This window comes from Thermobia domestica, chromosome 15 (genome assembly GCF_964235325.1).
Source record: "Thermobia domestica chromosome 15, izTheDome1.hap1.1, whole genome shotgun sequence".
Classification (NCBI taxonomy): Eukaryota; Metazoa; Arthropoda; class Insecta; order Zygentoma; family Lepismatidae; genus Thermobia; species Thermobia domestica.
The window spans coordinates 29281055-29307805 of NC_137468.1; positions in this window are offsets into that span (position 1 = coordinate 29281055).

Here is a 26751-nt window from a genome sequence, read left to right on the forward strand (position 1 = left end):
TGTCGAGTTTTGTTTCAAGAGATATCCCAAAGGATTGTTTGGTTATAAAACCTTAATCAGGATAACGATTCCATTGTTTCCATTAGAAGATAAGTCTTGGCCACGGCCAACGCTACCGTGTAATACTAAGATTCTTCAGACTGTTTTGTTAGCTGAGTTCCTGTTTCCAGTATAACTTTACCGCTCGAGTTATAGTTGGTGTTTTGCAGAAACTTTGGTTGACTAAATAGAAGTATTTTGGGAAATTACAAAACTCTCTTGTGTGGGTGCCGGTCTACGCAAACGCATACCGCCGGCCCGCCACATAATTTGGTGTCAGCTTTGTGGGATATCTTGAACAATCTAGGATATCTTGAACAACTTAGGATATCTTGAACAACCTAGGATATCGTGAACTTTTTGCACAGCCTTAGGATATCAGGAATAATTGTGACATTAAACTTTGATACCAGTTTAAGTTATTTAAGTGAACTGTGTTTTGTGCATGTGCATTTTGCATGTGTGGTATTTATTGTGTGCTGAAAGTTTTTCCATCTGTTTAACTTTCATTCCATCCTCCTTGGCGGAAGCGAAAAGGGGAAAAGGACGCTTTTGTTGTTTGACTGGCCATCAATCAGCAAAACATCCTGCTCACTGTATCGTGACGCCAAACGCACATTAGTGATTTCAGTTCATTAGTGTTTAAATAAGTGCAGTGCATTTTAGTGTTGAAATTAGGCATTTTAAAGCCCGAATAGGTGAATAAATCCCTCGTGATCAAACATACAGGTGATAAACTCATCGTGAATTTAGATTTAGTTAGGTTAAGTGAGAAATTCCTCTCAGAAACCATTATTGCTCAAACCTTCGAGTTTTCGCAAATCTAAGAGGTTCATTCATTTATTTAATTTGTTGTTTCTACGTTGAAACGTAATTTGAATTTTTAATCATGGCAGAAGCTGACGGAAGTAACGTACAGCCAGAATATGTTAAAGTTTCTCAAGCAATTCAGGTTATTGCAGAACCATTTACAGGAGATCGTTCTAAGTTGAGGCAATTTATTGATAGTTGTGAAATTGCTCAAGGGTTAGTTAACCCCCGTGACAAACCTGTATTATTGAAGTTTATTAAGTCAAAAATTTTAGGAGAACCTAGAAATCGTATTTTAGTTAGATTGAACGTAGATACTTGGGAAGCAGTTAAGACAATTTTAGAAGAGAATTATGCTACACATAGATCTATTGATTATTATGCTTGTTTATTGTTTTCTGCCAGGCAAGGCAAAAATGAGGGTATTAGCTCATGGGCTAGCAAGTTAGATACAATTCGAGCTGATCTGAAAGCTGCTGCTTCGAAAATATGTCGTGAAACTGAAAGAGCTGGTGCTCATTCACTTATTGATCATTTGACAAAAGCATCTTTTGTCCAGGGAATTAGCGATCCCCGCATTCAAACAGTAATTCGTGGTAAAAGTACAGAAGATGATAGTTTCGCTCAATTAGTAGATTTCGCTCTAGTTGAAGAATCGCACATATTGTCTCAGAGACGAAAGCCATTAGATTCTAAGAATAAAGATAGGGCAAATTCTTCAAATCATAACCATAAGTCAGAGAAGAAAGGAAATAGGAAATTTTCCGAGAAAAAGCATTCTGAAAGTAAATCTAGAGATTCTCATAACTCTTCTCATTCCCGTAAGGATAGAAGAAATTTTAGGAAAAAGGTTCATTGTTTAGAAGATTGTGATCATTCAGTAGACTCGCATGAAGAACCGCATGATAAACATTGTAGTGAAAATAGTGACAAATTAGAGGATTCCAATTCTTGTTGTGCTTTACGTTGTACACACTCATATCATTGTCGTGAAAAGCGTACCCATACTTGTGCTAAGAAACGTATCCATGTTTGTACCCGAAAGAACACAAGTTCTCCGCGTTGTTCTCATCACCGGCAAACGCGCAGTCCTTCTCCGCGTAGTTCTCGTTGCCGCAAAACGCGAAGCCGTTCCCCGCGTCGCATTCAGTGTCGCCCAGCGCGAGATCCTTCTCCGCGCCGTCCTCAATGTCATCGCCCAGCGTGTACTCATTCTCCGCGTCGCACTCAGCGTCGCCGATCGCATAGTCATTCTCCGCATCGCACTCAGCAACGTCCAGCGCGTAGTCCTTCGCCGCGTCGCCCAGTGTATGTGTGTCCTCAGCGCCGTACACCGCGCAAACCTTCTCCGCGACCAAACCCGAGTAATGTCTCACCGCGTCGTCATCCCACCTTTGACACGCATGATTGTGAATTGAAAGAGAAATGCCGTGCTGACCACAGCACCAAGCCAAAATCTTGTAGCAAGAATAAGTCTTTATGTTGTTTATCGAAACACAACTCCTCCAGAGTTAAATTAGAGAAACGTGTTGAAAGTAATAGAAATCAGAATGATAATGTTAAGAAGATTTTCCTTTGTTCCACTGAACAAACGAGTAATAATTGTACGAAGGTGTCCCCACCTCAGAAACCTGATCGAAATTCTGTTAAGTCTGATACAATTGGACGTTACGCCCAATTATGCGAATGTTCCACTAAGAGTATAATCGATGAAAAGGGTAAAATTAAAGTACGAATGATGGATTTAAATAAGAATTACGACATGTTATTAGATTCAGGCTCAGATCTATCGCTTATTAAGTATAGCCATTTACGTGAGTCAATGTTGAGAAAGATACATAGATGTGACTCCACTCCAGTGCATGGATTCAATAATTTTCATGCCCATACTTTAGGTACATTAGATCTTAGATTAGAAATAGGCAAGAACAGAGTGACTCATACTTTTCATGTAATGCGTAGTGATTTATTACCTCCTAATGTAGCCGGTATAATAGGCAGAGATTTTCTTCTTGAACATCATTGTGTAATTTCGTATGACGGACAAGCTGAATTGAAAATTGATGTAGGAACTAAAGTAAAGATCCCAGCACGTACTGAAAAGCTAATTGAAGTTAAGACTGAAAATAATGGGATAGGATTTTTGTCCAAACGTACTTTGGCAGACGGTGTATTCCTGCCAGACGCTATAGTTAAAGCATCCGATAACAAATGTATAACTAGCATTTTGAATTTGACTGAAAATGAGGTAGACGTACAAATTCCTCCAATCTCTTTAGATTTTGAACCACTTCTTGATATGACAAAATCTCATAGTGTTTATGCATTGAGCAAATCTGACAATGCAAGTCAAACTAAAGGATTAAAATCGCGTTTAGAAGTACTTAGGCAGAACTTGCGATTAGACCATTTGAATCCAGAAGAGAAAGCGTTAATACTGTCGCATTGTGAAGAATATCATGATTTATTTTATTTAGAGGGAGACAAACTCTCCTATACTGATGTGATTGAACATAGCATCCCCATTCATCCCGACAAACGAGGTACAGTCGTGACTCAGAAACCGTACCGTATTCCCGAGGTACATAAGGCAGAAGTACAAAATCAAATCGACAAGATGTTAGATGAAGGTATAATTTCCCCAAGCAAGAGTCCTTGGAATTTTCCAATATTAATAGTGCCGAAAAAGATGGACGCATCAGGCAAACCTAAGATTCGTATATGTTTAGATTTTCGTAGGCTTAATCAGATTACTATTGGAGATAGCTTTCCTTTACCGAATATTACAGAAATACTAGATCAGTTAGGGCAATCGAAATACTTTACGACCTTGGATTTAGCCAGTTCGTACCAGCAGATTAGAATTAAACCTGAAGACCGTAGTAAGACCGCCTTCAGTACACCATATGGTCATTACGAGTATAATCGCATGAGCTTTGGATTATGCGGTGCCCCCGCAACATTTCAGAGAATGATGAATATTGTTCTATCCGGATTACAAGGATTAAAGTGTTTTTCGTATTTAGACGATTGTTGTATCTATAGTAGAGACTTAAAGGACCATATGTCAAGATTGAAACTTGTATTTGATAGGTTTCGAACCTACAACCTCAAACTTCAACCTGATAAGTGCGAATTTCTTAGAAAAGAAGTAACATATTTAGGACATCAAATAACAGATCAAGGTCTGAAGCCAGACCCTCGCTTAATTGAGAAAGTGTTACATTTTCCGCATCCGAAAAATGTCAAGCAATTGCGTGGATTTTTAGGATTAAGTTCTTATTACCGTAGATTTATTGAAGGCTATAGCAATATAGCCAAACCTCTCACTCTTTTGTTAAAGAAAGATGTTCCATTCAAGTGGGAAACCAAACAAGAACTAGCGTTCCAAACTTTGAAGGAAAAATTGACATCACCACCTCTCCTTCAATATCCTGACATGAGCCGTCCCTTTATTATTACCTGTGACGCCTCAGAAGTCGCAATTGGAGCTATCTTGTCTCAGGGCCAAATTGGTCAAGACAAACCAATCGCTTACGCTAGTCGTACACTAAATAATGCTGAAAGAAATTACTCCACAACCGAACGTGAATTACTTGCGATAGTTTGGGCTGCCAAACTATTCCGCCCATACATCTTTGGAAAGGAAACAACCTTTGTGACTGATCATAAACCTTTGCTTTGGGTGTTTAGTGTAAAAGATCCTAGTAGTAGACTTTTAAGATGGAGAATTAAGTTAGAAGAATATAATTATAAGATTGTTTATAAAGCAGGTGTCCGTAATACCAATGCTGATGCATTGAGTCGTATTGCATATTTAGACCCCGATCCAGAAGGTCAACCTTCTACCCTTGACGAAGAAACAAAGAGTAGGATTTTGAAAGAGTTTCACAACCTTCCTACCGGTGGACACCAAGGTATTCATCGAACTATAGCTAAAATCAAATCGTACTTAGAATTGAACAATATCGATCCGAAATCTTGGAAAAGACTAAACACCGATGTCGAAGAATACATAAAGAAATGTGAGTCGTGTCAAAAGAACAAACTCACCCAACCTAATGTCAAACTTCCAATGGTTTTGACCACCACTCCCGAAGTAGTATTTGAGAAATGTGCTTTAGATCTTGTAGGGCCGTTTCCTGAGAGTTCTCTCGGAAACAAATACATTTTAACATGCCAAGATGAATTATCGAAATATTTAGTGACCATTCCCCTACAGCAACAAGATGCAGAAACCGTAGCTGAAGCCTTTGTGACGAAATTTGTTTGTGTTTTCGGTATACCTCAAACCATTTTAACCGATCAAGGTACTAATTTTATGAGCGATACCTTTAAGAAAATGTGTCGCATGTTCCAGATTAGGAAACTACATACTAGTGCATTCCACCCTCAAGCTAACTTCGTTGAAAGAGTTCATAGATCTCTTGCTGAGTATCTGAGGCATTATGTGTCTGAAAACCAACTGGACTGGGACGTCTGGTTGCCATACGCTGCTTTTGCTTACAATACAACTCCACATTCAGTAACTAACTATACTCCACACGAGTTGATGTTTGGCCGGATGGCTAACATCCCTGGTATATTACAGAAACAAACTACCGACATTAATTACGCGTATGATGATTACATCAAAACCCTAAAGCAGAAGCTTCAGAACAGTTACGAGTTAGCTAGAACAAAACTGAAACAAGCTAAGGTTAAAAACAAAGAACAATATGATAAGACCGCCTCTCATAAAGAACAATTGTTTAAAGTAGGCGATCAAGTGTTACTTAAAGATGAATCTGTTAGAAGAGGACCATCCAAGAAATTGGGTTCACAGTGGATCGGTCCATACAAAGTAGTTAAAGTTAAAGGTGTTAATTGTACTATTGCTAATCGAAGAAAAACATTTGTAGTTCATGCTAATAGGTTAAAGTTATATTATTAGTAGATACTATTAGTAGGTAATGTAGTTTCCATTTTTGTTCGCAGCCATCATGAGACATCCTCTCTCCTTGTCTGCTTGCTTGATTATATTTAAAAACAAACTTTTGGTCATATGTTCTGGGTATTCTCATCGAGAACTTTAATTAAGTGTAATCACCCGAAAACTCCACAAGGTTGAGCTAATTAAAAAACTAAAAAAATATATACATGGTGAAAAACCAAAGAGGAATATTTAATTAACTTCATAAATTTAATTTGGGTGTTTGAAATCTAAAAAATTCTCATTTTTGGTATTTCAGATGTTAATTATCAATGACTCTTATTTAATTATTTACGATAATTAAATCAGATGTCATTTCATATGTTAATTATCAAATAGTCTTTTGAAAACTATTCATGACACTGTGTTGTCTATTAAACGTAGTCAATACTCGTAGTCAGACATATATGAATTTGCATGTCATACATTAACAAAGACATCTAGATCAATTGTTTTCATCAATCAGAAAATTCTTGGTTATGTTATTAGTTTACCTTTGACTGATGGTTTAAGATTTAATATGTATAAATTAATTCCATTTCCAACTGAGCTTAAAGACAATAAGTATTTCTTTATACAGCCTCAAAATCCGTATTTGATTATTGAAGTATCAAAACAATATTATGGTAAAATTGATGAACATATGTTTAATACTTGTAAGGAATTAACTTCATTTTCAAGGGTTTGCAAACAAACATTTCCGTTAAAACCTACACATAGTAATGAAGACTGTGAAGTAAAACTTATTGATTTTGTTAAATCAATTCCAGCAGATTGTAACAAACGTATAGTAGAATTAAGAAATATTTTATGGATTTCATTAGATAATAATGAATGGCTATTTGCTTCGCCATTCCCAGAAAAATTAACAATAGTTTGTGGAAATGATGTGTCGAAAACTGTTTTGATTCATAAAACTGGAAAATTAACTTTAGATAAAAACTGTAAAGCTTATGGTCCAAATTCCTTAATCAGTTCTCAGGAAATATATGTAAGTAACAGTACAAGTAAAGATTTGCTTCCACTACTAAATGATAGCATTGATTGTTGTATATTCTCAAACTCAAAGATCAATATTAAAAATATGGAATTTACTTTGCCGTTAAATCATATCATACACAAAGTTACAGATTTACAATATGCCAGCCACCGTGTTGAGGATGTTGAAAAATTAATTAATGAACAAGAATGGCAGATAAGACAAAGTAATCATGTATTTTCTTATTCTATTTTGACTTATATAATCATGTTTACTATTCTGATATTTCTTTGTGTGTATTGTAGTTTTAAGTTTAATTGTTGTAGACATAGAAATAAATGGTGTAATTCAGACTGTATCAGAACCATATGTTTTAAGCCAACAATCATTGCAGGTGTACAATCAAATAGTCCAGCTCTTAATGCCACTTATCGAGCTGCTTCTGGTGAAATAACTTTTAACGAGGAATCACAAGATGATTCACCTCATCTCAATCAAAGAGTTACTAGGTCTAGGAACTATCGTTAAAATTTAATTTTGGAATTTTTTTTTACTTTGATTGTAGTTAGTACGAAAAATTTTTGCCTTACAGTTAAAATTTTTCTTTCCCTAGGAGGAAGGACTGTAGTGCCGCAAATTCGCAAACTATTTTTTGCGAATAATTATTTCTTTTCTTTTTATTTTTTTTTAAAACTGCAACAGAATTCGTATTTCATTTACTTCTTTTAAAATACAAATTCGTGTTGAGTGTTCTTTTTTTTTCCTAGCTGGAAACCAGACATCCTGTCTGCCTTCACCGAGTTCCCCCTTTCTGACCTGTAGGTCAACCGCAGTTAAGATAAACATTCTCCCCTTCTGGTTCGATACAGAAGCTTAGTTTTTTTTTATATTGATGTAGTCTTTTAACAAGTTAGATTATTATTATTAGTGGTAGAATACTGTTAAGAAAACCCATATAGTTTGTGTATCTTTAAAATGTCATTTTTGCTTCTGAAAGAAGATTCTTTTCGTTCTTCAGAACATTAAATATATATGTGTGTCTTTGGTCGAAAACGAGTAAGATAAACTGTTGAAGGGTCTTGAGTTCATTATGTATAAAACCTTTCAAGTTTATTACTTGAAATCTTTTATGTTTAGTATATGTTTATAGTTTAAGATACTATTTGTACCATTCTCTGTAATATCTCGATGTAATCTCATTCTTCCAGAGAAAGGGGCTCACACACCTAAACTCAAGGACTACACATCACACGCACACGCATGCGCACACACAAAATCTTATCTTTTGCCTGGCTCCGCCCAAGGCACCTTGTACTAGCCAATCTAGATGTTAATGGCATGGCTCGTTCCAATAGTTAGTCGCTCCACCCCTCAGAGTGGAACTCTTCCGAGGTCATCTGCACCCGAAATCGTGTGCAAAGCCAATAATCTTTCTTTTCAGGATACTGGTCCCCCTCGGGCTCCGCCCTAGGTACTTTTTAGATCTCCACGCATGCTCAACCTCTGACCTTACGGTCCTCGTGCAACGTTTGCTCACGTTACTATTTTGCACACAGACCGTAAATTGGTGCCGCTTGCACCTCCGACCGAGGCCCTTAAAAACGCATGTTTTGGCCTCTCTCGTCGGACAACGTCCCTCTCCTGAACCCCTCAGAGACGTGCAGACTACGAGGAGTACGCAATTCGTTAGGTACGTCTCAGTTCAGGAACTTATCACGAAGAAGTCTCTAGTTGTCCATCCCTCTGCCTTCAAACCTCTCTGCCTCTACGGAGGCCTGCCTACTCAATCTCTTGGTTACCTACCTCACTACCTTGGTTTACCCAGTACTTGGCAATCTGTTTCTGAAAGCTCGATGGCTCAGCCAGGGTTCTCCCATAATTGCTGGTCGGCTTAGGAAACTGACGGTCAAAGTACTACCATACCTAATCCTCACAGTAACTTGGCAATCTGTTTCTGAAAGCAAGACGGTTCAGCCAGGGTTCTCCCATAATTGCTGGTCTGCTTAGGAAACTGACGGCTAAAGTTACCTCCTTCCGAACTTGGCAATCTACTTCCGCAAGTTTCGCTTCAGCCCGGACTCGCTCCAGAAACTGCTGGCAAGCTTAGGAAGTTGACGGCTAAAGTTCTGTCGCACCCCTATTTGATGTGTGTTTTGACAGACTCTAAGTTTATTGCTTAGCTGGCCTAAAACGCACCGGTAATCAAATAGTGACTCCCTGTTTGATGTCTGTTCGCAGACCGGTAGATCAAACGGTAAACCCTTACACCTTCCTTGTTTGATGTCTGTTCGCAGACCGGTAGATCAAACGGTAACCTTAATTCCTTCTGGTAACCAACTTTGTTTGATGTCTGCCTAGCAGACCGGTAGATCAAACGGTAACCTGTTCCTAACCTCTGGTAGCCTACCCTATTTGATGTCTGTTCGCAGACCGGTAGATCAAATAGTATACCTCTTACCTACCTACCCACTAGGACTGATTCGTGCCCTCCCAGTCTAGTGCAGTTTTGTTTTATTTGTGAAAAGTGCTACAGTTAGTTTGTTTTATTCAGTGACATTCAGTGAGTTATTTTTACTACCTATTGGAACGTCGCCACGTAAGTTAAACTCTCTTATATATAGACACAGTACTTACACTATCGCCCCGGCTCTGGTTCTTGTAATTTGCTTAGAGCCAATAAACTGCAGGCTTACTGCAAGGAACATATTTGTCGAGTTTTGTTTCAAGAGATATCCCAAAGGATTGTTTGGTTATAAAACCTTAATCAGGATAACGATTCCATTGTTTCCATTAGAAGATAAGTCTTGGCCACGGCCAACGCTACCGTGTAATACTAAGATTCTTCAGACTGTTTTGTTAGCTGAGTTCCTGTTTCCAGTATAACTTTACCGCTCGAGTTATAGTTGGTGTTTTGCAGAAACTTTGGTTGACTAAATAGAAGTATTTTGGGAAATTACAAAACTCTCTTGTGTGGGTGCCGGTCTACGCAAACGCATACCGCCGGCCCGCCACAATATAAATAAAACCCATCCTAGAGTTTGGAACTCTTAAAAATAGTTCTAAGTAGCAGTATTACAACCAATCGCCCCCCCCCCAGAAGTCCGTTCTGAATCCGACCCTGCTTTAATATTAACACATCGACAACAATGCTCAACAGTAACCAATTAATTGAAGTTGTTAGCAGGAAAAGAACAGAAAAACACAAGAACCCAGAGGTTTTGCCAGGCGGGGGGAAGGGGGGAACCAAGACTATCCATCGAAAGAGTTTCACGTTTTTTATTAGTATATTAGTATACAATTTGTTAAAGTATATGTTTCTCAAACTCCTGCCCTTCCCAAGTGACGACATTCACAATCTGTCTTCTCTATGGTTAAAACATATGAAAGAAAGAAGCTAAGTGCTTGAGAACATTAATACTATATACGTATCTAGATATACAACAGGTATATAAACAAGAATTTTAGGAAAACTAAAAATTGATCAAAAGATTGCGATTTTGGATCAGGGGCCACGACATTTTTGAACGGTCCCTAAAAATCGAGTTTTATTATTTTCTACGGAATAAGCACATCATATTGAGTTAACTGATAGTTTGGATGTAGCTACACTATATGTAGTTCTTCAGATATAAGGCATACAAGAAAATTTTTAATTGAAATATATTGAATCTTTTGATAAAAAAAAAAAAAGAAAGAAAAGAAAGAAAGAAAGAAAAGATGCAATCAGTGGCGGATATAGAAATTAAAAACTGGTTGGAGGCAGTCAGAACCCAGACTATGATAGGTATATCATGAATTTACTATAAACTGTCAAAATACATAAATAATAGCTTAAATTATTTTTGTTGTTCAAAAAACTGGGGTCTAACCCCCTCCCCCTTACTAGATCCGTCACTAGATGCAATATGCAATTGAAAATTAATAAAAGTAAATACATCTCAAAATGAAAATGCACCTGAGTAGTCATGTTTTAAAGCTAATTCGAAAAATTATTTTGTAGAAATAAAAACACGAAAACGAAATTTTAAAAAATGGGGAGATCATCCCCCCTCGACGATAACACTGGAGAGCCTAAAATGAGCTGAGCTCCTAGGTTTTGACGTCTGTGATATTATTCACATTGAAAATCCTCTCCTTCATTACACTATCTCACTTCCAGAAGAATTGAATTACAGAAACACGCAACAGGTCCTGGTTTCAAGACTTTAGTTATTGTTGTTCCGTAATGTCCATTCCGTGATTCATCAGTGAAAAGTTTGCATTAAAACAAACTCTTTTCTTTTCTACATAATACACACCGGAACCATACATATATTCTGTCCACCTGTTCCATTGCCAGATGGCTTAGACAGACGTGGAAGTAGGCGGAAGAGCATACAGTTCTTGTGGTCGCTTGCATTAAGTGGAAGAGTTGTTTTAAAAGGGTCTGAGTAAACACATTCAACAGGTGGGTGTCCAATGCATATTCACCCTTCTTTTTGTTTCGTCAGTTTGAGCTGAAGAAAAAGGTTCTGAAGAATGTTGACATTGACTCATATTGTGTGTTGAACACCAAAGAAACCACATAAGTTACATAACGTGAGTAGAATACGTTAATATTTATTAGTTAAAATAAGAATAAACTTTTTTCTTACAATGTGGATTCGGTTTGGTTCAATTGCAACGTGCTAAAGAGTCAAATCCAATTTTTAAAATTCAAGTTCTAACGTTTCGACGCATACAATAACACTATTTTCTGTGAAAATGTTACAATTGAGTTCATTATGCACATATAGTATAGTTAATTATGTGGCTTAAACAACACGAAGGTTCATCGCCGCAAATACAGAAGATGTTATCAAATCCTATGCCAAGCCAAAATATGCTACTGGATTCTATGACAAGCCGAAAGATGTTAGTGGGTCCAATACCAGACCGAAAGATGCTGTTGAATCTAGTGCCAAGAAGCCAAAAGATGCTATTGGATCCAAGCGAAAGGAATCTGTTGCACGTTGTATCAAATAATAAATAAATAAATAAATAAAATGCTATTGGATCCAGTGCCAAGACAAAATATGGTTATTAGATCCTTGCCAAGTCAAAATATGCTATTGCTATTGGCTCCTGTTGTAAGCCAAAAAATGCTATTGGATTCAGTGTTAAGCCAAAATATGGGATTGGATCTTTTCCGAAGCCAAAAGATGCTATTAAATTCAATGCCAGGCCGGAAGATGCTATTGGATCTTATGCTTAGCCAGTTGAGTCAATATTGTTATAACCGTTTGCCTTTGATATATCTTCATGTTATCACCTTACCTTCTTAACGTGCTCAAGGAAGTGTACAACTACATACTTTAGAACCATCCGGTACGATATTTCCGCGCTTTTATGCGTATTTTATAGTTGTTTCGAAAGAGAAGATTCATTAAGGTATCAGTGAAATATTTATTTCACGGGAAGGAAACATAGATATTGCAAGAATTGCTTACAAGTTGAGACTAGATAGAATGTCAATAGTGAGATATGAGATGATACAGGGCCATTCCAATTTCAATAGAAGAAGGTACATTTTTCGAAACTGTGAGTTCCCCGAGCCTTTGGTCTATAGGGTGATGGGTTCGATTTTCGTTGGAAGAGTTTGAAATTTTGAACTCATTGCGGTGGTTCCGATTCTGTCCTAAACAATAGGTGCTACATCTCATTTAACTTTGATGCTGAAGGAGACAACCAACTCCAACTAACTTTCCGAAAGGATATATTTCTTTCACGACACTTTTAGAATAGAGACACTCTACACTTATATTTCGTAGCAACTTCAGATTCTACACAAAAGGAATGAACAAGGGTTAGAGTTTTTTTTTTTTTTTTTTTTTTTAAGAAGAAAAGTAAAAATTAGCTGGGTCGAACGGAAAACCAAGTAGTAGAAACAATACAATAGGAGAGAAAGGAATAATAATTGAGGTAGCCGAAGAGGATAAGAAACTGGTAAGAAGATTGTTTGAGAAAAAAAAATGTATTGTGATAGAAGGGAGAAGAGATTGTTTGAGAAGAAATAATATTCTGAGGAACCTGATAAAAGGTATGGTGAAAGCTAAAATAGGGAAGAGAGAAACGACTACAGTTAAACATTGGTACAAAACTAACAATTTTTAACTGTTAAGATTATTTCAGAATAATTTGTAGTATGAGAGACATGATAGAAGATGTGCTAGAAGTGAGAAAATAATAATTGAAGCAGCTAAAGAAAATACGAAACTGGTAATAAGATTTTTTGAGAAGTTGTATTGTGAAGGACATGATAGAAGATGTAATAGAAAGGAGAAAAGAATAATATTGAAGATAATTATAAAGAGAAAAAGAAACTAGTATGAACACTGCTTGAGAAGAAATAATATTCTGAGGAACATGATAGAAGGTATGGTGAAAACTAAAGTAGGGAGGAGAGAAACTACTAAGTTTGAAAGATGGTACAAAATGGAAAAATTTTAATTGGTAATAAGATTATTTGAGAATAAATTGTATTATGAGGAACATGATAGAAAGTGTGGTAGAAGGGAGAAAATAATAATTGGAGATAATTAAAAAGAGGAAAAGAAACTAGTTAGGACATTATTAATTTGAGAAAATATTATATTCAGAGTGGCATGGTGGAAAAGAGGATGATAATATTGAAAGAATTTTTTTTTTTTTTTTTTTTTTTTAAAGGAAAGGAAACTGATGAAAACATTGTTTGAGAATGAGAAGGAATTGTATGCTGTCGGTGGTGATAGTAGATATGATGAAAGGTAAAATAGGGAAGGAAGAAATCACTAGAATTGATAAATGTATAAAACAGGTAATACTTACGTCATGACGAAAAGGTTAGCTGAAAATAGTGGTGTATGAAAGCGTCTCGCTTTATGGCATGTGACTTGCGAGCGATGGCAGAATACTTATGATGAAGGTGATGATTGCTCAGATTGAGAAAACCCGTGCACCCAGATAGTTGGCTCCAGGAGCGGCGATTAGGGAACAAGACGGGGCAATTGCCCTCACTTTTTTAAAGTGATACCTTAATGTATAGTTTCATTTGGAAATGTAAAGTTTTTGTATGCTTTACTGATTCATAGGGGAAAAAATGGTGCCATATAATATTTGTCATTGCTTGAGTACGTATTGATTATTTGTCTTCTCGTGGAGTTAGGATAGCTATAGGAATTGCGTTTTAATTGCAATTCAATTGCAATTGCGTATTTCTTTAGATATCGTAGCATATAATTGTAGTATTTACTGTCTTTCATTTTCCATGAGTAATAACATAGGCTACATTTAATAGCATGTGTAGAATTAAAATATAAGTTGTTCATTAATCTCCAGTTTCAATATAACATCTACAAAACAAGCCTCATTATTCATTACTATGATTATCCTTTATATTTATTTATTTTGCAAATTTTATTAAATAATCTGACCTCATAATTTTCCAGACAGAATTTTAAACTCTTGATGAGCAAAGAATCAAATCTCTTTTTACACCTTCGTTGTTTAAGAGTACAAAGAGCTAGTACCCACTTGTGTTGCTCTTGTCAATTTACTTAATAACATATGAAATACGATATACGGTATTTTAACTGTAAAAAGATAGTATCCTATTAGTTATACTACTTTTCTTCAAAGTGTTAAAAACAACCAGGAAAACTAACATCGATATACAAATATTCAGATCATATCTTGTCCCCCCTCCCTTACTTTTAACGTCCAATCGCCGCCACTGGGTGGCTCCCACTTGTTTTAATTCCCAGCTGAATTATTTTTTTTCTTTTAAATTTTAATACCAGTAATTCTTTTCTTTTCCCTATAACCTTTATTGGTATTCCTTCCTGACACATTTTGTATTCAGCACACCGTCATAATTATTCATGTCGTTGCATACTTTATGAAGACCCCTGATCTTACGCTTTTGTCTTTTACAAATTATTACAGTCAATGTTGTTGAAGGAATAATTTATGTTCTACTGAAAAATAATTGTTCCCAAGCAGTGCGTGACATGATATATTATTAATAATAAATCTTTTGAAACGTGCAACCAAGTTAAGTTCGTTTGTGCGTAATTGCATGTGCGGAGTGTGCCAACAAGCATTGCAGGTTGATCTTTCATTTACGTAATAAGACTTAAAAAGAGAACAAAACATACAAAGAGGCCCGTTTGCTGAGAGATGCTTAATTTTAAAGTTGCATCTCTGTTAATTTCTGTTGCATGAGAAAAAGTAAACTTCATACGGCGTACATGTTAGTTAGACTTGTTTTATATAGCTTAGTGGTGAGCCGTGAGCCGATGTTCAAAGCCTACTGTAGTGGTCTGAAGCGTTCAGCTGTAGATCTCAAAGCGCAACTCATCATAAGTTCAAGACCCATTGACGATCATGGGCGTTTTAACTATTCTTGATGTTATGTGTTCATGTCCCTGTCAACAGGGCCGGTTCTAACATATGTGCATTTGCACGGGGCGATAAGTTTCGAGGGGTGGCAAAATCTGTCATAATTATATTATTTAAAATAAATATTTCTTGTTGGAAACAGACTTCATGATAATAGTAGTTAAATTTACTAAGCTGACCTTCTATTTGAATACAACGTTCATAAATCATGTTTAGGTCGCATTAGTTTAAGATCACATCGACAGTGCTAAAGCAAATGGTCAAACACAATACAAGAACTCAATTCTCGAACAGTAGCGAACACCTGTTCCATTTATTTAGTGATCACAATTTTGATATGAAAATTAGTCTTCTCTTTGTCACAAACAAATTCCTTCTCATAGAAGGTGTAAACAAGCTTTTTCTTAACAGATGTAGACGGAAAATTCAGAAATAAAGATTAAAAGAGCTAATTGCACTGGAATTGCAAACTGATATATTGAGATTGAAGCTCAATATTGAATTCTATAAAAAAAAATATTACCATCTTTCGTCTGCATGTGGTTTGTTTCATCTTTCACTAACATTAATTAAAGAAAAAGACAGACACAATGAAATTTTATTTGTAATGATTAGACCTTTCTGAGTGAGAGTGCTCTTTCCCTATCCTTCGTTATTCATGATGGGTAGAATACTTAAAATCGTGGCTTTTAAGATATGTTCTTTCTGGAGAAAGAAGGCGGCAAATAATGCCATTGCAATGGGAGGCAAATTGTCTAGGGCCGCCCTGCCTGTCACATTAGATTATGGATAGTTCAGAATAAGGATAATAAAACTAAGGAAAGATGGAACAAAATCCCTATTGGAAAAAAAAAAGTGTTTGAGCGCCCACTTCTGATGTGATTCCAAACATATGGATTTATGGGGGGACAATATCGTGTCCGTGAGTTTTCTCTAGATTTTTCCCGTTTACTCACACATTTTCATTCCAACCAATTCTTTCATAATCATTTATTTTAAAGGGGCGCGGTGGCTCAGTGGTAGAGCGTTCACCTCCGGTGCTTGGGGTCCCTGGTTCGATCCCAGATCGCGCCGTGTGGACTTTGTGGTGGACAAACACCGTGCTCGTGGGTTTTCTCGGGGTTTTCCCGATTCCTCCCACTTTCATCATTACACCATTTCACTCATCTCTCATCATCACCGTTTCCTTTAGTCTAACCGGCATAATCGTGGGACGTAAAACTTAAAGATTTCACTTCATTAAAAAAAAAATATATTTTAATTTATCGCTCTCTTAGCTTCAAGGACATAATCGAGGGGCGTTGAAGTAAAGACTTCATTTTATTCTATGCGATGCATTTCATTTTAGTTTTCATTCTGAACTGTGAAATTTTCTGAGACCAATTGTACGAATGACACTTACGGGTGTCAAAATGATGATGATTATCAGATCACATTGAATGAAGCCTACATTTAATTTACGCATAATGGTAACATGTGTGCAATTATCTATCATGATAATTCTGGGAAGGAACGCACAGAGTTTTACCGTCAGTACAAAGAAAGTTCGCTGGAGGGAAATCATCAATGTCGACGAATACATTACGAAAGTAAGTACAGTACATAAGGTGCACAAAAGTGTGAAGGTGAATGTTCCCTACTTCCAGAAATCCATCATGACCTTAATCTATCGGAGAGACATCCATTGTTTGTACGGAACCCATAAGAACCAGCAACAGATCCACATGGTCAAAGCGTTCGTCCCTATTTCGGGCTTATCATAACACCAAGCTTGCAACAACAATCCTTGTTATTCCTTGTCATTCCTGTAAAAAGCCCTGACGCCAACCTGCTTAATGGATCTCTGAACGTTTGGAACTGTTAAAACTACGTCTACAGCATCGCCCTCAATTCCTATGGAAAACATGGAGGAAAAGTCGGTTAGGATTTCTATGCCTTAGTTCCAATATAGTTTGTTGTTGCGGAAATTGCGATTTCGGGTGATAGTCCATAATGGTGATTGTTCGATAGAAGACACCGGTGGTGGTGACACGACTTTTCATAGAGTATAATCGATCGGATATAATTCAGTCAACCTTCTATGTAAGGTAGTATTTAGCCCAAGGCGAAACTATGCACACTTGCACCTGCTTGGAGCTTGTGATATATGTCCCATCTTCCATTTATTCTTCTTGATGTACTTTCTCTCGTTGCAGCGTATGTGGTTCTGCATCGCCGACATGTGTTAACCATTTTTATTTTTTAATCGTGAATTTCCTATTACAATCTTTGCTCATCTTCTTATACAAGATAAAGTCGTAGGTCACAGTGACTTTACTAAATCATGTTCTCATAAGAAGGAAAACTCATATTCTCATCATATTCCTCTTAACTTTTATTCGTTTATGGCATGACTAATTAACCACATACTATATAGGCTATACTAATATAGGAAATCATTTACATATGAGCATAGCAAACTTCTCATTGCAATAGAGGTTGCAATGCCAAATGCATAAATAGAACTTAGTTGTTATGCAATCATTTTTGTAACCTTTGGCTTGCATAGTTCAATGTGGCATTACTCAATATCATTATATGCTCTGTTTTCTACATCCTGAAGAGTTTGTTCTTTAGTATACCCTACCCTATAATTAAATAATTAACTTGTTAGGCTATGAACTTATCCAAACCTAAATGCATATGTGCCTTAAGGGAAAAATGAGGAGAGAGAAATTACCCTGTGCCTTCTGACGAATCTTGATTGTCTATTCTTGTTAGGTTTTGATTGCTAGATAAGAAAAGTACTATTGTTGCCACAAAATAATGAAGCCAACTGTCCACCAGTGGTGTACATATAATTTCATCAAGGGGGTTCAAACATTCAAACTCATTTCGTTTTAGGATACGTGTGAATTTATATATACAAGAATATATATTGTAGTGGAATATATATAAGAATTACCCAAAATAGATGGTTGTTGAGAAAAGTTGGAGAACCCTTCATCCAGCAAGTGGATTGACAACGGTTGACTATGATGAACCTATTCACGTAGTAGATTTCGAAAGGGGTTTATCGGAAAATCACCTTTGGGTACTCCACTGCCACTTACTATAAATTCTTCAATATGATCATTGGTATTCCTATCTTTACTTACTAAAAATCCAATTTTATCCTAAAGTGCCCCAAATCTCGTTGTGTCCTGCTTTCTCTCCGGACTTTTGCCGAGATACTCTTGAAATATGGATATAAAATACCAAACTTTGAGAATAATAATAGTTTTAAAATAAAATCTCCTGCACAGCGTCCAATGAAGAGCGATTTCACTTTTAATAAATACGTGACATTGAAGTATGGGTTTCCGCTCTCTTCAAAAGGAAAAAAAAAACAAAAAAAAAAAAAAAAAAAAGACAAAATATTGCGTTGAATTGATATTGTCACAATCAGCATAATTGCTGAGCAAATTATCATACTTTTCATAGTCAGCATCATAGGTGCAAATTTGTCAGTACACTCTTCCTATCAGTATCATTGCTGGGAAGTTATCATATAAGTATCATAATCAACATTATGTCTGGAGAGTTGTCAGCGTACTTTCTTTTCATTGTCAACATCATTGTTGAAGAGTTGTCGGCATACTTGCTAATTAGCATTTATTCATTTTCATCGTCATTGCTGGGAAATTCTGAGTATAATTATTATTATAAAGGTAACCAAGAAAGTTCTGTCTCTTTTTCACGCAATACCTTCGAGCATCCATATGTCACATAAGACGTACATAAAAGATCAAAAATAGTTCCCATCAACATCGACGACCTTCTGCCAACGTTCTGGAAGGCCATGGAATCCATCGCGGTAGAACTTGCTGGCTCGTGAAGCAAAGAAAGTATCAAGTGTATTTTGCACTTCTACTAGCGATTTGAACTGGTATCCTCTAATGTGATTGTCCAAGGAATGGAACAGGCGATAATCGGACGGTGCAGTGTCCGAGGATTATGACGGATGCAATAGTGTTTCTCTTCCAAGGCGTAGAATGTTGTCCCGGGTTATGCTAGCCACGTGAGGCTTAGTCCTATAACAGAAAGATCCCTTTGAGATTCAGAAGTGCTGGCTCCAGAGTTTTGAGTTTTTCTTGAACACGGCTCAACTGCTAACAGTGCACAGTTGCATTGATGCTCTGACCAGCTGGTAGCAGTTCCCGATTCAGGATGTCGCGAGCAGTCCACCAAACACACAGGAGGAACTTCTGATGCAGTACTGGTTTCGGCTGTTTTGGAACAGGTTCGTGGATGCTAGCCGATGATGACGATGACGAGCTTCATACAGAACCCACTTCTCATCACATGTCAACACCCTGTACAGAAATGGCTCCTTCCTCAGACAAGACACCAAAGAAACACAGGTGTCTGCTCGCGTTGCCTTCTGGCCCGGAGTCAAATCATATGTTACCCATCGACCCAATTTGTAGTGCTTCCCAAGTTGATGGAGGTGGTGCCGAATGGTTTCTCCACTCACTCTGTAGTCCCAGTTCCTCACATGTCTGGCCACTGTTCGCCTCAATTGCTGCCTGAAGATCTTCATTTTGTATATGTGTTGGTCTTCTGGCACGTGGTGTGCCTTCGAGTGTTTCGTCACCATTCTTAACGGGCGTCATTTAGGGGGGCAGGGAGGGGCAATTGACCACCTGAGTTTGAGATTTCTATAGATTTTATCAATAAAATAGTAATAAATCAGTGAAATACGCGAAATTTTACTTATATCAAGGGGTTTTGCCCCCCGCAAGCAAAATCTGAAATGACGCTCCTGATTCTTAAACTTGTTAAACCACCGCTGCACTGTCCGCATAGTCACGACAACCTCAGCGTGGCCCCTAATTGTCACAGAGATATAAACCATACCTCGCTGGAAAACTTACGGGACACATATTCCAACGAGGTAGCTTTCCTGCCTCCAGTACTTGTAAAGGAGAAGAAGAAGAAAATAAATAAAAAATGCATTTTTTCGAAATTTGTGGAACTCTGGCAACACTGTTATTTGTCATACACAAAAAAAAGTTCTCTCATACGCAGTAAGAATGTTCATTTATCTTTATTGATACCACGTTTTTATGCTTATAGCTCCTTTGGGGGGAGAGTTTCCATCCCAAGTGCTGAGGGAGAAAGAATTAAAAGCATCAAAATTTTCCTCCGTACTCTTCCGCTGCAGGACACCCGATGTAGGTGAAATGCACGCCGTTGGAAAGTTTCATCCTTTCTAAAGAGATAGAGACCTAAACCATCTCTCTAGGTTAATTAGGAGCCGAGCTATGGAGGTTTCAACTGCTGGCTCAGTCTCTGAGCCGTACAGTGGCGGCGATTGGACGTTAAAAGTGGGGGGGCAAGACATGATCTGAATATTTGTATATCAACGTTAATATATGAATTTCCCTGGTTGAAACTATATACATTAATAGGCCATTCCAGAAAAGTGGGAGGGCAACTGCCCCCTTTGGTTATGGAGGAATTAGTGTTCTCCATGAGACAAGAAATAGGTTTTTAGATTCGAGACGAGACGAGAAACAAAACAATTCTCGTCTTGTGTTCAAGACGAGACAAGAAACGAAACAAATCTCGTTTTGTTTTCGAGACAAGGCGTGAAAGAAAATAATTCTCGTTTTTTTTCGAGATGAGATGAGAAACAAAATAAATCTTGTCTTGTTTTCGAGAGGAGACGAGAAACAAAATAATTCTTGTCTTATTTTCTTAACGAGACGAGAAACAAGACAATTCTCGTCTTGTTTTCGAGACGAGATGAGAAACAAAAAACAAATCTCATATTGTTTTCGAGACGAGACGAGAAACAAAAAATTCTCGTATTGATTTCCAGACGAGACAAGAAACAAAACAATCTTCGTCTTGTTTTCAAGACGAGACGAGAAACAAAACAATTCTCAACTTGTTTTCGAGACGAGATGAGAAACAAAACAATTCTCATTTTGTTTTCAAGACGAGACACAACACAATTCTCATATTGGTTTCGAGACTAGACGAGAAACAAAACAATTCTCGTCGTGTTTTCGAGACGAGACGAGAAAAAACAATTATTATCTTGTTTTCGAGACGAGACGAGAAACAAAACAATTCTCATACTGTTTTCGAGACGAGACGAGAAACCAGACAGTTCTTGTCTTGTTTTCGAGACAAGACGAGAAACAAAACAATTCTCATATTGTTTTCAAGACTACACGAAAAACAAAACAATTCTCATATTGTTTTCGAGACGAGACGAGAAATAAAAATTCCCATCTTGTTGTCAAGACGAGACGAGAAACCAGACAGTTCTTGTCTTGTTTCGAGACGAGACGAGATAAAACGCTTCTCATATTGTTTTCGAGACTACACGAGAAACAAAACAATTCTCGTCTTGTTTTCGAGACGAGACGAGAAACAAAACAATCCTTGTCTTATTTTCGAGACGGCAAGAGAAACTTCACGAATCACATGGCACCACCAGTTCAGTCAAGTCTTATATCTCAAACAGTGTCTTAGTGTTACAAAATTCATAGTATAAGGAACTTTAAATTGATACAATGATTGTACGATCACAATAAAGATCACTTATAATCGTTTAAAGGTGCGCAAGTCATTATACAATATACTCCAATTATAAATGTTGCACGGTCGCTCATAGTGGTAGAGCGCTTACCTCTGGTGCGTGGGGTCACAGGTTCAATTCCCGAACAAATATGTTTGTGGTGGACAACATTGTGCTCGTGGGTTTTCTCGGGATACTTCCGTTTCCTCCCACTTTCTCATTCCACCAATTATTTCATCATCATTCACTTACATTATCATCGTCTCACTTAGCCTCAAGGGCATAATTGTGGGACGTTAAACCCAAAGATTACATTTCGTTTTCCCAATAATAAAAATGGTTTACATGTTGTTATATCTCACCCTTCGTGGACTTCTCGTAACTCGGTAGGATTCTGATAATTTCTAGACATTTTAAAAAAAAAATCAGAGCATACGAATTTACAAAATGAGGCTAGAGGATAAAAAATCTTTCAGTCGAGAAGTGAAAAAAAAAATCTTTGATAATCGAGACGGGAGTACAAACTTTGCGAGATGAGAAAACCTTATTCTTCGTCTCGTCTCCTTTCGTGGCCAAAACTATGAGGAATGTATTTGTAACGAAAAAATTGTAAAACTATGTCTTGTATAATTTAATCTGCAAAGTCCGTGACTATATATGTACGTATGTATATATGTTGTACGTTATACATAATCTGAGTGTGTCACATACATACACACACACGTACACACACACAGAGAGAGAGAGAGAGAGAGAGAGAGAGAGAGAGAGAATAAGGGCGGGGAAAGGCTGGCAGGCTTGTTATCTGTGTTGGGGCTGCTCCTTGTGTTTGTCTGGTTTGGTTAATGAGCACATAGGGTGTGCCACTGTTTGATTTTCCCATGGCCTTCTGTCAGGTGTACCGCTTCAGCTTATCTCATCTTCAACAAACTACGGTCAGTTTCAGCCCAGCCCAAGCTCTATCAACACACACTCACACAAGATGACTATGTGTGCAGTCTTTATGTCTGATTCGTGATACACACGTGGCGTCTTTTTCTATACTTCCCTCCCCCTCCCTTCACTGTCTCTGTATATGTTCCCGGCTATGTAATATACATAATGTGCTAAGACTTTCTCACGCGCAAGATTATATTATAATGCATACAGCGAGCACAGCAAAGTTATTGATTGGAATTCCATTGCATGTTGCTACGGTACATAACAAAAGGCATTTTAAATTATCTGGCTATTTTGTTTTGATATATAATTTTAAAGAAAGAAAGAAAGAAAGAAAAACGTAAAGTTATTCAGCAGCTAATTAATTATAAGGAGTGTTCAGCTTCTTGAAGGTGAAAAAGAAGGTCATATATCAAAGGGTGCAGTTCGATCATTCGATAAACACTATATTATATGACCTACTGATCAGACATTTAGTACATCAAGCGATCTCCTCATGATTGCCCAAAAGTCAAGTAATTAATTACTGTCTCAAATGTTCAAGCTTACAACTGAAACTAGATAAGAAGTGTCTCAAAAGGGATGCATCTCTTTTGTACTCATCAATTTGAGAAGCTACTAAAAAGGCTTCTGTTTTCAACCAGAGGCAACATGCAAAGATCACATTTATACGTTTATTCTGTGCTAATTCGTTTACCTACCCGAAGGTAAGATAAATTACCAGCTAAATCACTATATAGTGTAACAAAATAGTGTCCCAGTGCAACTCCCTCACATTTCACCCGCCCCCCTGAACAAAATTTTCTGGAAGAAAGCTTGATCCCTTTATGTGCTTATGAAACCCACCATGGCCGCTCGCAGAGTGGGGTAAGGGATAACAATTCCACCCCCACCCCCCAATGAATGTTTGAAGAGGGTTTATTTCTTCGAAATACGTGTCAAAGTAAGCTTTCATTCAGTTTCACGTTGCACGATTATGCCTGTTAAGCTAAGGGATAATGTTGATTTAAACAAGTGAATGACAATGGAAGAATTGGTGGAATGAGAAAGTGGGAGAAAACGGGTGTATCCCGAGAAAACCCATGGACACAATGTTGTCCACCACAAACTAACTTGGCCGGGAATCGACCGAGGGACCCTACGCAACAGAGGTAACAGCTCCACCACTGAGCCACCGTGCTTCCACGTGCCAAAATAAATTCACTTACTCACACACTATGGTATTCAATTGTATTTATATTAAATACTATAGTAATGCAATATATTAAAAGTAGTTAACAAATCTATGCAAATGTGTAAGTCTTTTACATAAAGGAATATGTGAACTCATCTATTAAGCTGTGTGCGTGTGTGTTTCGGTCTTTTGCACCCTTTTGGATGCCAACACCCCTGAGTGCTCTTTTCAAATGTTATTCAGACTAGTTCCTCAAAGCTTCCGGCTCGCCTACAAATTGCCTGCACACTAGCGACATTTCTTCGCGTTAGATGGGAGGCAGCGCAATAGTGACAATTATTAACCTGTTGGAAATTAGCGTGATTGACAGACTGAGGCGTCTTGCATATATAATAAACATTAAGAATACATAAATATTTTCACCTAAATGTTTATGCAACCCGCAACTCTTAAAATGTTTTGAAATTTACATATTAACTTTACATATACGCTGATATGTTTTTGCATTATAATAGGATACTCTGGCTTTTCCATCAATGTTTTCCTTCCAGAACTACGGTGGTCCATCATGAATGATGAAATAAATTGCCAATCAATCAAACTATTAATTACGTGAAGAAAAATACATCGGCTTCACTTTTCGTCTTTTAATATTCCATTTCCATCAAATATAACCCAACCGCATAAACTTAATAGTTGATACCAGGCCCGCAACCAGCCACAGAGGTTTGGTGCGGGCATGAATATGTAAGGGGGGGCCAAGTCATTAAAAATTCTCTTACAAATAGCTAAATTGTGTTTTTTGTATTAATAATAGAATTTTGTGTTAAGGTCTGGAGAGGCCACGAAAAGTTTAGTGGGACCAGCCCCCCTAAGCCCCATCTGGTTGCGGGCCTGGTTGATGGAGATAAGAATTATATTAATAATTAAAAATAATATGAAAAAATTGGTTACATAGTCAAATGCACAAGACAGTAGATAAGAGCTTATTTACACTCGACCAATTGTTGTGAATTCAAGACAATACAATGTTATATTAACTTGTAAGTGCCAATAAAGTCTGCTAAAGACAGTATAAAAGGATCACGTGATTCCATGTATGAAATATGAATATCTACCGTTACTCGTTAAGATGTTAACGAATTAACTTCATTAACGAACTCAGCCGAGATATCTGCAGTGAGATAAGCTATATATCCTTGCATTACAGGCAACCAGCACTTCTTTGCTTCTGTGTAGGTTGCATAGAAGGCAGGGGAAGTACTAATTTGAAACGGGATATGAATAGCCAGCGTTGCTCGTCAAGATAATAACGGATTGACTCCATTAATAAACTAAGCCGAGATAACTGTCAGTGAGGAAAACCACATATCCTTATATTATAGGCAACCATCATTTCTTTGATTCTGTGCAGATTGCATAGAAATCAGAGAATGTGACGGTGGAGATAGATCGCAGAATGGTGCGACGATAGTTTAGCATGGAGAAATTGAAGACAATGATCTAACGAAGCAAGTTAGTGAATTGTTCCCCGCGTTTCTGGCGCATCCTAATTATCTATCAATGGATTGGCCCATGCTAGAACTTCAACGTAAAGAAATTCAGAATGCACAGGTAATTGTGGATCTCTCATGAGTGGCGAAGGGGCTATAGATGATAAATATAAGCTCCGTAGTAAAGCTTGAGATTAACATTCAGGAGAAAAGTAATGACTTTGTACGTATCATCTCAAACTTTTCAACAGTATAGATGTTCCTGAACAACGACACAGTCTTTCAAAATGACAATGTGCCACTACACACACCGAAACCTATTCAGGCATAGTTCGAGAACTATCAGTATGAACATTAACACCTTCCTTGACCTGTTCAGAGTCTTTACTCGAACCTTATTGAATATATGATCACTTTCAGAGCAGTTAGTCTATTGTTGATTTCCTCCTCCATAAGCATTGAATTAACTGCCGCGTGTCATTGTTGAGACATGGTTTTTTGATTAATTTCCGATGAGAGCTCGTATGATTCGGATTTCACGTTAAAATGTAAGCGTAGAGCGCTAAAAAGGAACACAAAAACAAAAACAAAAAAAAAACTTACCATTTCGCCACTAGTTTTATAACTAACACAATGCATTTGTTGCCGTGCACGATATCTATCCAACTATCTTCTTAAGACGGTTACTCCAATGGAAAAATAACAGAAGCCTTAAACATATTCTTCCTGATTCATAGGCACCTTGCTAACTCTGTTTCCAGTGTAATTAGTGAGTAAGTTTAACGTCCCGTTCAGCAGCGAGGCTATATGAGACGTGGACCTACTGATTAACGTGGAATACGTACCACATGAGCTCCCGCCGGGAATCGAACCCGGGTCTCCCACGTCAAAGACGCGTACGCTAACCGCTTAGCCACGAAGGAACTCCTCCAGTGTAATTAGCTTTCAATTGTAATCTATTCACAAGATTACATTGTTTGAAATCTGCTTATCCCATGGATATCCTGATGAAAAGATTGTAACTCTCGATTTAGAACAATAATAACAGAATGTATTGACAGTGATTACAGATTTTTTTTTTTTTTAAAGCTGTTTTGGAAAACTAAAACGGCCCAGTACGTTTTTCATTTTCAGCTCCAGTTTCTTGGGCTCACTCATAGCTAAGTGGTTAGCTTGTGCGTTTGCTATGGAATATCTATCTTCGATTCCTCGTAGTAGTTCATGAGTTGAGTTGATTTTGAGATTAACGTCCCTTTCAACAGTGTGGCTATATGAGACGGGACCTACTGATTAATGTGGAAACCGAGCTCTCGCTGGGAATCGTACCCAGGTCTCCTACGTGAAGTGGTAATTCATGAGATTCGGATTTAACGCTAAGCTATGGTTCCACGTCTC